This window comes from Lactuca serriola, chromosome 9 (assembly GCF_051521515.1).
Source record: "Lactuca serriola cultivar US96UC23 chromosome 9, Lser_US96UC23_V15, whole genome shotgun sequence".
Taxonomy (NCBI): Eukaryota; Viridiplantae; Streptophyta; class Magnoliopsida; order Asterales; family Asteraceae; genus Lactuca; species Lactuca serriola.
The window spans coordinates 13,617,685-13,627,126 of record NC_136416.1 but is presented as its reverse complement, the minus strand read 5'-3'; the positions used below and the strand labels follow the sequence as shown (position 1 = coordinate 13,627,126).

General features: G+C 34.9%; 1 long non-coding RNA gene across 4 annotated transcripts; it reads left to right on the top strand.

The window, feature by feature from the left end:
• Window positions 1–6,222: 6,222 nt before the first annotated feature.
• On the top strand, window positions 6,223–9,142 carry LOC145077209 (uncharacterized). 4 transcript variants are annotated; one of them, XR_013693016.1, is made up of 10 exons: window positions 6,223–6,796; window positions 6,949–7,047; window positions 7,128–7,238; window positions 7,450–7,572; window positions 7,748–7,803; window positions 8,163–8,231; window positions 8,308–8,462; window positions 8,544–8,584; window positions 8,687–8,749; window positions 8,905–9,142. It is a non-coding gene; the product is annotated as an uncharacterized LOC145077209 (long non-coding RNA). The 4 variants fall into 4 exon arrangements; XR_013693015.1 differs by having other exon boundaries at window positions 7,450–7,663; window positions 8,902–9,142; XR_013693013.1 differs by having other exon boundaries at window positions 6,224–6,796; window positions 8,902–9,142.
• The last annotated feature ends 300 nt before the right edge of the window (window positions 9,143–9,442 follow it).

Genomic DNA, 9,442 nt, shown 5'->3' with positions numbered 1-9,442 from the left:
TTTCATGACGTGCGGTTGCAAGGGAAAACAACAGACCACATTTACAGTGCGTTAGTTTCGAGGAGGCGTTGTACGATGGTGGAATACCTTGGGAAAGACGTTGAGCCCCAATGAGCCCCTGCAACTGACATGGGCAGAATTTCTGGTGCAATTCAAACGTAGGTACTGCTCAGCCCAAAATCTGCTCGAGCTAGAAAACCAATTCCTTACCTTAAAGAAAGGAAGCATGTCTGTTGATGAATACACCAACAACTTCACAGAGAAGATGGAGTTCGCCTTACGTCTTGTTCCGGATGAGCTGACGAAATTGACAAGTACGCAAAAGGACTTCCATGGGAATATGCAGTGCCAGTGCGTCAGGCACCTACTTTGGAGGCAGCTATCTGGGTTGCCAAGTCGGTTGAGGAGATGATCAAGGGAAGAGCCGCCAACAAGACCGAGGTTGGCGAAAAGAGGAAATTTGAGGGGTCTGCGAAGCCCGATGAGAGAAGCAAATCCAGTACCAGGAAGTTTAGAGGAGGAGGGAGTGAAGAAAGATGGTGCGAGAAGTGCAAAAAGAAACACTCTGGAAAATGCGGTGAGGAAGTAACTTGTTTCAAGTGTGGGAAGCATGGGCATTATGCCAACGAGTGTAAATTCAATAAAAGGGTGTGTTACGAATGTAATGAGGAAGGGCACTTCAAGCAAGATTGCCCAAAGAGAGAGGGGGCTACAAAGCCAAATGTGTCGCCAAAGCCAAAGGCGAGAGCATTTCAAATGATCCTTGACGAAGCAGATGACAATGCGAGGATTCAGGAGTGACGGCTTGACATCCAAGGATCGAGTTATGAAGTAGCCATAGAATCGTATGATGTAGCCTGTTACAGGCATAGTCTAGGGTGAACTTGAACACCTATGTAATAGTTTCGAGGAATAATAAAAAAAAACCTTCGTTTTAATATTTGATGTGTTAAGCTGTTATGTGATTTTCTTGTGTGGTGACTTGGAAAACTGCGGGACAATACTTGAGACGAGTATGAGTAGGTGTGAATGGTAGTAGAGGCCTATACTACCGGAAGCATATGACTCACACATGGATCAGGGAAAGGCACAAGGTTACCAAGAAGCTAGTAACTGATTCTGTTTTATTCAAGTATGTAATAAGGCTTATATTGTACTGTTTATGCTTTTGATCACATGACATCCCAAGTCTTTTAATGAAATACATTTCTATGGAAATGCTTTTGATAAATCTTTATCATATTTTGTTTTGGGACAAATTCCGCAACACTTTTATTTAAAATGTTACTCTGATTTTTAAACAAAGCATAAACAAACCGCTCTTTTCTGGCCGTGATTTTGGGGATATCACAGTTGGTATCAGAGCATTAGTTTAAGCGAACTAGGAATATGGATTTATTTCTAGACTTAAACTTAAAATGCTAAGCGATGATTGTGAGGTGTGAGCACTAGATTATTTTAGGAATTATGCCTATATTGTCCTTAGAGCGCAGCTGCTAGGACGTTTACCGTAGATCTAAAACATCTACGGGTTGTGGCGCAGCTGCCAGTGCTCATCTATAGGATACTAGGTCCACTGATGCCAATGTATACCTATAGGACACTAGGTCCATGCTACTAATCTTCTTCTATTTTAGCTTTTATCGCTCATCATTCATCTACCCATGTTTTACCCAACATATCTTGTAGATATAAAATACTTTATACAGTTTACATCATTTAAACATGTATAAAAATCTTTCACCAGCATAGACAACAAGTATTCAGACAATATGCACACATAGCACGTAAATTTACAATAAAATACTTCATATCTATGTGTAAGATGAAAGGGACCATGCACTCACAACACTTAATATACATTAAATACTTCATATCTATGTGTAAGATGAAAGTAACTATGCACTCACTTGAGAAGGTGGTGACTCGGTACTCGGACAACGCTTCGTTTACTTCAAAATAATTTCCTTCGACGAAACCTAGTATTATTACCACTAGATTTTAGTTTGATATTTACCGTGACTAATTATTAGTCTTATTATTATTATTATTATTATTATTATTATTATTATTATTATTATTATATAAGCGTTTAAACAATACTTTCCAACCACTATGTACAGACAGGGGCCAGACATAAAACACCGGAGGGCAGGACCATTTTGGCGTATAGCACTTCTGAAATCCAACAACCCTATGCGGCCCTTAAACCAGATTCCCCGTACCACGAGTAGTTAAAAAGATATTATAACGACACTTATATAAGTCATAATAATAGCTCAAATATTTATTATAAATTTATAATAACAATACTAATTTTAAATATAAACTATATTTTAAAATAGGGTAAGCATAACTTACTTACAAGGGGATTTTAGTTAGGAGTCGGGCTCTGCAGGGGCAGAACTTCGTCGCTGAATCTTTCTAAGAAAGATTCGTGCAACGCTTCAGCACTCACCTTACTATACTAAAACTACAGAAAGAGAAGTCGAATCACGAGGGACCGAAATGCTCGGGGGATAAGGAGAGAAAAACTCTTGAATAAAAAGAATGGTGCAAGAAATATGAGATCCCAAGGCTCTTATTTATACTAATTGAATTTTCAAAAACTACCCTCCATAATTACTTAATGACCTTTTGGTTATATAAACAACTAAACACCCCTCTATAATACTATTTTAAATGGATTTAATGATATTTGTACTAAACTAATGTCAAAAGAACTCAACATTAGTCTTATAATGACCGCATCGTCGATCCCTTTCTAATGATATATACATATGTATATATATATATATATATATATATATATATATATATATATATATATATGTGTGTACGTATACATGATTTATACTTTATTTTAATACGTAAATATGCTATTATAATTTGTAACTCGTTCATACGAACTCCGTTTTTGACGTTCTTTATATCCACGCGTAGGTGGAGACGTACTCTACAACTTTCATTTAGACTCCGTCGGCTAATTTTGACTTTATTTTTAAAGTTATATTTTTAACAGGCCAGGACAAGATTGGTCCGTTAAAATCTCATAACTTCTTTATCTGATGTCCATTTTCGTCTGTCTTTTTATCGTTACGCTACTAATAACGAGATCTTAGATTCTCGTGTAGGTTGTGTCGGCTAAAAATCAATCGATCTAAAATTCGAATTTCGGGCTGTACACCGCTAATCCGAAACTTCGAAAAATCATAACTTCTTCATACGAAGTCAGATTTGGGCGTTCTTTTTATCGATGTTCTTAGTTTAACATATTCTACGACTTTCGTTTAGAGCGCTAAGGCTAAATCTCGCTCTATCATAAATTTACTATTTACGCTCCCCGACGCCGTGTCGGTTCCGACGCGAAACTTCGACGGGTCATAACTTCTTTGTTATAACTCGGATTTCGGCGTTCTTTATATGTACGGAAACCTTGTGACATATTCTACAACTTGGTGAAGATTATTTATTCTAAATAATCTTTTTGTCGAAAAGTCGTTTTCGACCCCTATTGCCTCTAAATTGACTAGCCCGGATCTGCGGGCGTTACATTAACCTATTTTGTTATGATATTAGACTATTAGTGATATTTACGAATTTTGTTATGATATTAGTCATATTTATTTTTTGAAAATTCCAAGAATTAACAATTTATGGTCCCCGATTAAGTCTCGTCTAACCGATTAATCATTTAACCCCAATCCACCGACTAGCTAACGTCGAATGTTTTTTTTACAACTTTGGAAAAAAGTTATAAATAATAAGACCGGGGGTGTGGGTGGGGAACTCCCCTCACTTTTTGTGGGCCACAAAACTTTTTCCCTCACTTTCTTCTCCCTCACCTAAACCCAAGAATGGAGGAGAAGTTTTCCTCACTATTTGTTTTGTTTCTTTTTTTTAAATAAAATTAATTCATTTTTATGATTATAATTTTTAAATTAATGTTAAACAAAAAAAGTTAATTAAAAAGAAAATACATTTCATTAATTAAAATAAAAATTACAATAAATCTAAGATTAAAATAAAATAGAATATTAAAAAAAACACAAATAAAAAAATAAAACAAACCAACAACAACCTATGAAAAAAAAATTTCATAATTTTTTCTCTTTTCTTCATCATGAGCTCGAGAGCCGGTCCCGAGAAATGGTCGGTGTTTTCCATTAAGAACTTCATATCCTCCATTTCTTGTCTCTCCGCGCACTCCTTCTTCTTTGCTTTTTTTTTCTTTGTTGAACGCCAAACGTTCAGCGAAATTAAGATTATATCGATCAAGCGACGTTGTTATTTTCTGCATTTTGTCAACGTCCATGCTAAAATCCGATGCACCCGAACGAGTCCCTTTTCCCTTCCTCTTTTCTTTGTCCCTACCCATCGGTCGGACAATTTCTTCTAGCTCGAGTTCGTCCTCTTGATTTAAACCTAGACCGACCAAAGCCCCCGTTTTCGTTCCCTTTGATTGTTGTACTCCAAAAATATAATCTTGCTCGTATTTTTTCCACCTAGGACATCTAACCAATAATTTCCAACAATCGTACCACTTGAATGGTTTTCCAACTTCCTCAAGGTAAAATTGGAAAGCTTCTTAAAGTATTTCTTTGTCGCCTTGGCCGTTTTTTCGTTGGGTTTTTAGGTTGTTGTACAACTCGTTTATTTTTGAAACCCCCTTTGCTATTTCTCGAAACTTCGAATTCATTTGGGATTTTGTACGGTAGTCGCCATCTTTTCCTAGCTCCTCCCGAAACCGTTCTAAAATGTGAAACCAAAAATGATCTCCTAGTTGTGCATTTCCCGTCGTCGAATCCTCATAAATGTTAACCCAAGCTTGTACCAAAACTAGTTCTTCTTGTGGAAGCCATGGTATCGGCTTTTGTCTTCTCGGTTGTGCGATACCCTTGGGCGCTTGTTGTTTTCCTTTGTGTCGTTGTGGGGGTGGTGTGAGTTGAGTTTTGGGAACCATCTCTTCTTCTTCCGAGTCATTCAACTCATCAACAAGTTGGAATTGTTGTTGAGTTTGAGTTTGAGGTTGATTTAGCGAATGTTGATCGGGAAAAACAACAAAGTTTGAAAATATTTGCGGAGTAACATTTCGACTTCGACCGGGTAATACTGTCTAACATTTTTGTATAGAAATTGTAGTGGAGATTTTATGGGAACATCGAGCTGGGGACGATAAACTCCTTGTGATGATTAATCGATAGCAAAAATGTTTCGAGTAAGGATGTTTAAACTCGAAACATGAGTATTTTTCCTTCTATCGAAAGTTAGGGTTTGATTGTCGGGATTTATTATTATTATTATTATTATTGAAGAAAATAGAGGTTGTAGAAGGTTTGATTAAAGGTAAATGAGTATGAATATTTATAGATGTTGTAGATAGTAAAAAAATTAAATTTTAAACCATTTAGCCGTTGGAATTTAAAAAAGAAAAAGAAAAAAAAACAGAAAAAATTCACATTTTACCGTTTTTAAACGGTTAGTTTCAAAAAAAAAAATATCAATTGGGCATACTCTTATAATTTCAATATTATCAACACAAGTGTTTTAATGTGATTATTATTTTGGTCATATGAACTATTTGGAACTGTCATAACGTTACTATTTATGAGCGGCAAAACATAGTTTGAGTTATTTTATAAGATTGTTACTTGATCTTAGTTTTGGTATGTTAATATGAACAGAAATTGTGATATAAATTGGGTCGGTTGGGTGTACAACAATCTCTTTCTTATAATTTGTTCAAACTTGCATCGTACTAATTGTTTTAATAATTTCTTGTTCAAAAAAAAAAAACTGTAAGTTGAACAAAAAATGTCAACTAGATTTCACAATTTATTATATATCAATTACTAGAAGAAAAAAAATAAAAATAAAAATAAAAAACTAATTTTGTTTTTATTAAAACTTTTTTTTTCTTCCTAAAACCGTCTCTCTCTCTCTCTCTCTCTCTCTCTATATATATATATATATATATATATATATATATATATATATATATATTAAAATTGTCCAAAACGTAAAGATCCAAGGGCTTGGCAAAATTAGTCCTTTGTTTATTTGTATAGAAATGATCTTAACAACAGTTAACCTCCCCCATTTTTGTCTATTTTGGTCCTTTAACTTTGTAATTTTCTCTCTTTTCTGCATTGGTCATTTTATGTTATTATTTATATTGTTGGTGGGTTTCTTTTGCTTCCTCAATCCTCACCGCTAGCTTTACATATACGTGCCCTCCTTTCTCCACCGTTTTCTTCTCCAGTAAAAAAGGCTTACACAACACCACCGCCATACATTTCTCAATGGACTTCTCCCTTTTTGCTTCCATTTACATCATTGCTTCTTCTTCTTCTTGAATGTAAAACAGGCATTCGCCACCGACTCCATTACACGGCCTTTGACTCCTTCACCACATGCGTGCTATTTATCTGCTTTCTTCATGTTTTCTACAAAACTCCTCCATCGCTATCATCTATCGATTGAATCGTCTCGAAGCTGCTACTGTTATTTCCAGTTCCACTTATAGGATTCCCTGCTTTTCATCGACCCTTCAACTCCACTTCTTGCCGGATTTAAACCATAGATGTTCCAGGTAAAGGGATGAACCCTATTTTTGTTTCTTGCTATTATCAGAACTATTTTCTTTCACAGTTCATCACCGTATCTGATGTGTTTTTGGTTGATGGAAACGAGGGTAAGACAAAAGAACACAGATTTAGAGAGCTCTAGAGTGATGGTTGCATTCACGTTGTTGATTACGTTCCTACATTCGTTAGGGTTCACCATCTAATCTCAGGTATGTACTTCAGGCGGGTGTTTTTGATAACAGTTCGGATTGATGTCCACTTCCATTTGGGTATAATCACGACGAATCTGAGCCCCACTTTTTAACTTTCGTTATCTCATTTATAATTTCTTTTTCGTTTTTGTTTTTCCACAACTTCCAAGACCCATGTATGCCTCTTGTCGGCCACCATACCAAACCAGTAGGGGAAAAACAACATTCTTGCCACCAGGTTTTCAGTACTAGCTCTTCCGTTGATCGAGGTATTCACCAGTTCTTCGGTTTATTTAATCTTTGACTTACGTTTTTTAGCTCTGAATTTGTCATTGATCTGTTTTTCCAGGTCAAATATGAAACATCAATCCGACATGAATACTTTATCGAGTCTCCAACCTCTGACGATGATATGTCTCCGATTGTGTTGGTGCATGGAATTTTTGTACATGGAAAAAGGGTAATAAGTTTTGTTATAATTTTCAGTTACATCTAATTTCTGGATACTGCTTCCTTTTAATTATTCTGTCTAAACATAGTCTGAATTTGATTTTACTCCATGATAAAGTTATATATAAATGTTATAATGATGCGGATTTTATAAGATTTATCACCACGATAAGCAAAGAAAAGATATTAACAAGATTGAACTTTGAATGTTGAATTGACAGGAGGACTAAACATTGAGGATTTAATTGAAACTGCAATACCTCTTCATGTCTATCAAAACAAAAAGGAACTATAGTCTATAGTTGCTTCGGTACACAAGAATATCGGTTAACAGGGGAAAAAAGGTAATCAATTGGCCTTAAAAAAAATCCTTTGAGATTATAAAATTCTTGCGAGATCGATTTAATGGCGGGGCTGAGCCGCTGAGGGAGTCTGGTACTTTAATCTTTGAATATAGTGCTCTATTATTTTGATCTTCGATACTTTGCTTATTCATTGCCCTATTTTGGTACCTTATAGGTTTATTCACAACGCAAAAGAAATGCAACACCGAGACGACAGGGAATGATAAAGCAGTAATTCCTCGTTATTTTATTTTATAAGGATAAGGGCGAAATAGTAATTTCACCCTACATAGAAAAAAGTGGGAGGGGTCTGTTTCAGATCTAACGTACAGATTCAACTTTTTTTAAAAGGTTTTGTTAGTAATGTTTCATCTGAAAGACACTAGAGACATTTCTGGGTTCACATCGTATGTCACGGTTTCGGTTTTTGGAAAATTTTCCGAAGCAGTTGACTCAATTAGACAGTGACCACACAAGGACTATTATTTTTTTTTTCTTTTCTCCTTTTCTAACTTCTAATACTTACAAAATAACTTCCTGATATCTCCTCATATAATTATTTAGTCTTTGGTGTCCTTTTCTTACAACAGGCAATGAATGCGAACCAAACCAGCATGCTGATTCTACAAGAAACTTGCATAGATGCTGTTGGATGAAGTGTAAGATGATTCATGAATTCATTTTTAATTTACAAAGGTATCTGACTATGTTTGTTGTGAACATTTATTCTTGCAGAAACTTTCAAAATATGATTTTTGGACGAATTAAGGACTACATCGAAGTAAATAAGAACACATTATTGATACTTCTCTAATCTGTTTACCGGCTTACAGAAACAACACAAGTGGTACAAACATAAAAGATAATCTGATGGTCATGTTTTTTTTAAGGTACGACTCACTTAACCAACCAAACACAAATTAGACTTCATTAATCGGCTTGATGTGAAATGTTATCCGGTTATGTTATAGAATGTCAGGAACATGTTCCGAAGACTCACTTCAAACACAAGGTTCGTTCAAAGTTTTTTTTGTTAGTTTTTCCGTTTTTTTTTTCAATACCTATTGAAATTAATTAGCATCTTTTGATTGTGTTTTTGACCATCTAATGACAGAAAAATTAGCCATGCAAGATTGATTATGGAATTGATTTTGATCCTATATTTATTTTAGCGTTAGTAAGTTGATATAAATTACCTACATTTTCTATTATTTCAATGATCTCTGATAAATTGTTTTCATAGTTACAAGGTTTTAATTGGGAAGGTTGAGTTTTAAGAATCCACGATTGCATTGTTAAGAAATGATTTTCTTGATTTCATTGTTTCAGTAGTACATGGACTTATCAAATGGGATAAATGAATCTTTCAAGAAATCCTCTCAAGCTTTGACAAAACTACATTCCAGATATGCCACCATCTCTTTGTTATTTCTCTACATTTTTTTAATAGCTTTTTGGTTCTTTGTTTTTTTTTTTTTTTTGCTTTTAGCCGCTTAGTATGTATTCCATTTATTAATTTCATTCCCTGATTGTACTTATCGGAATCAGTCAATAACGTTGTTGAACTCAATTTCTTAACTGAGGAGCGACTTAAGATAACTTCCATCGGTTTAAAGATGTTTATAAGTTGTTTTTATCCTTTTTTGAGAAGGGCACTTTTGTCTTTTGATTCAAGAAAGGCAAACATCAAGAGAAGGCACTTACTACTTTTGGTAGGGAAACAAGAGGGCATGTACAAGCATGCCATAGCTCCGAATTCAAGCTTTTCCTTTTCTCCTTCAATGAGCAATAAGAACTCATCAATAAATTAATCAACATACACACATATATTTAGGTTAAACTACTTTATTAATGAAGAGTATACCATAGT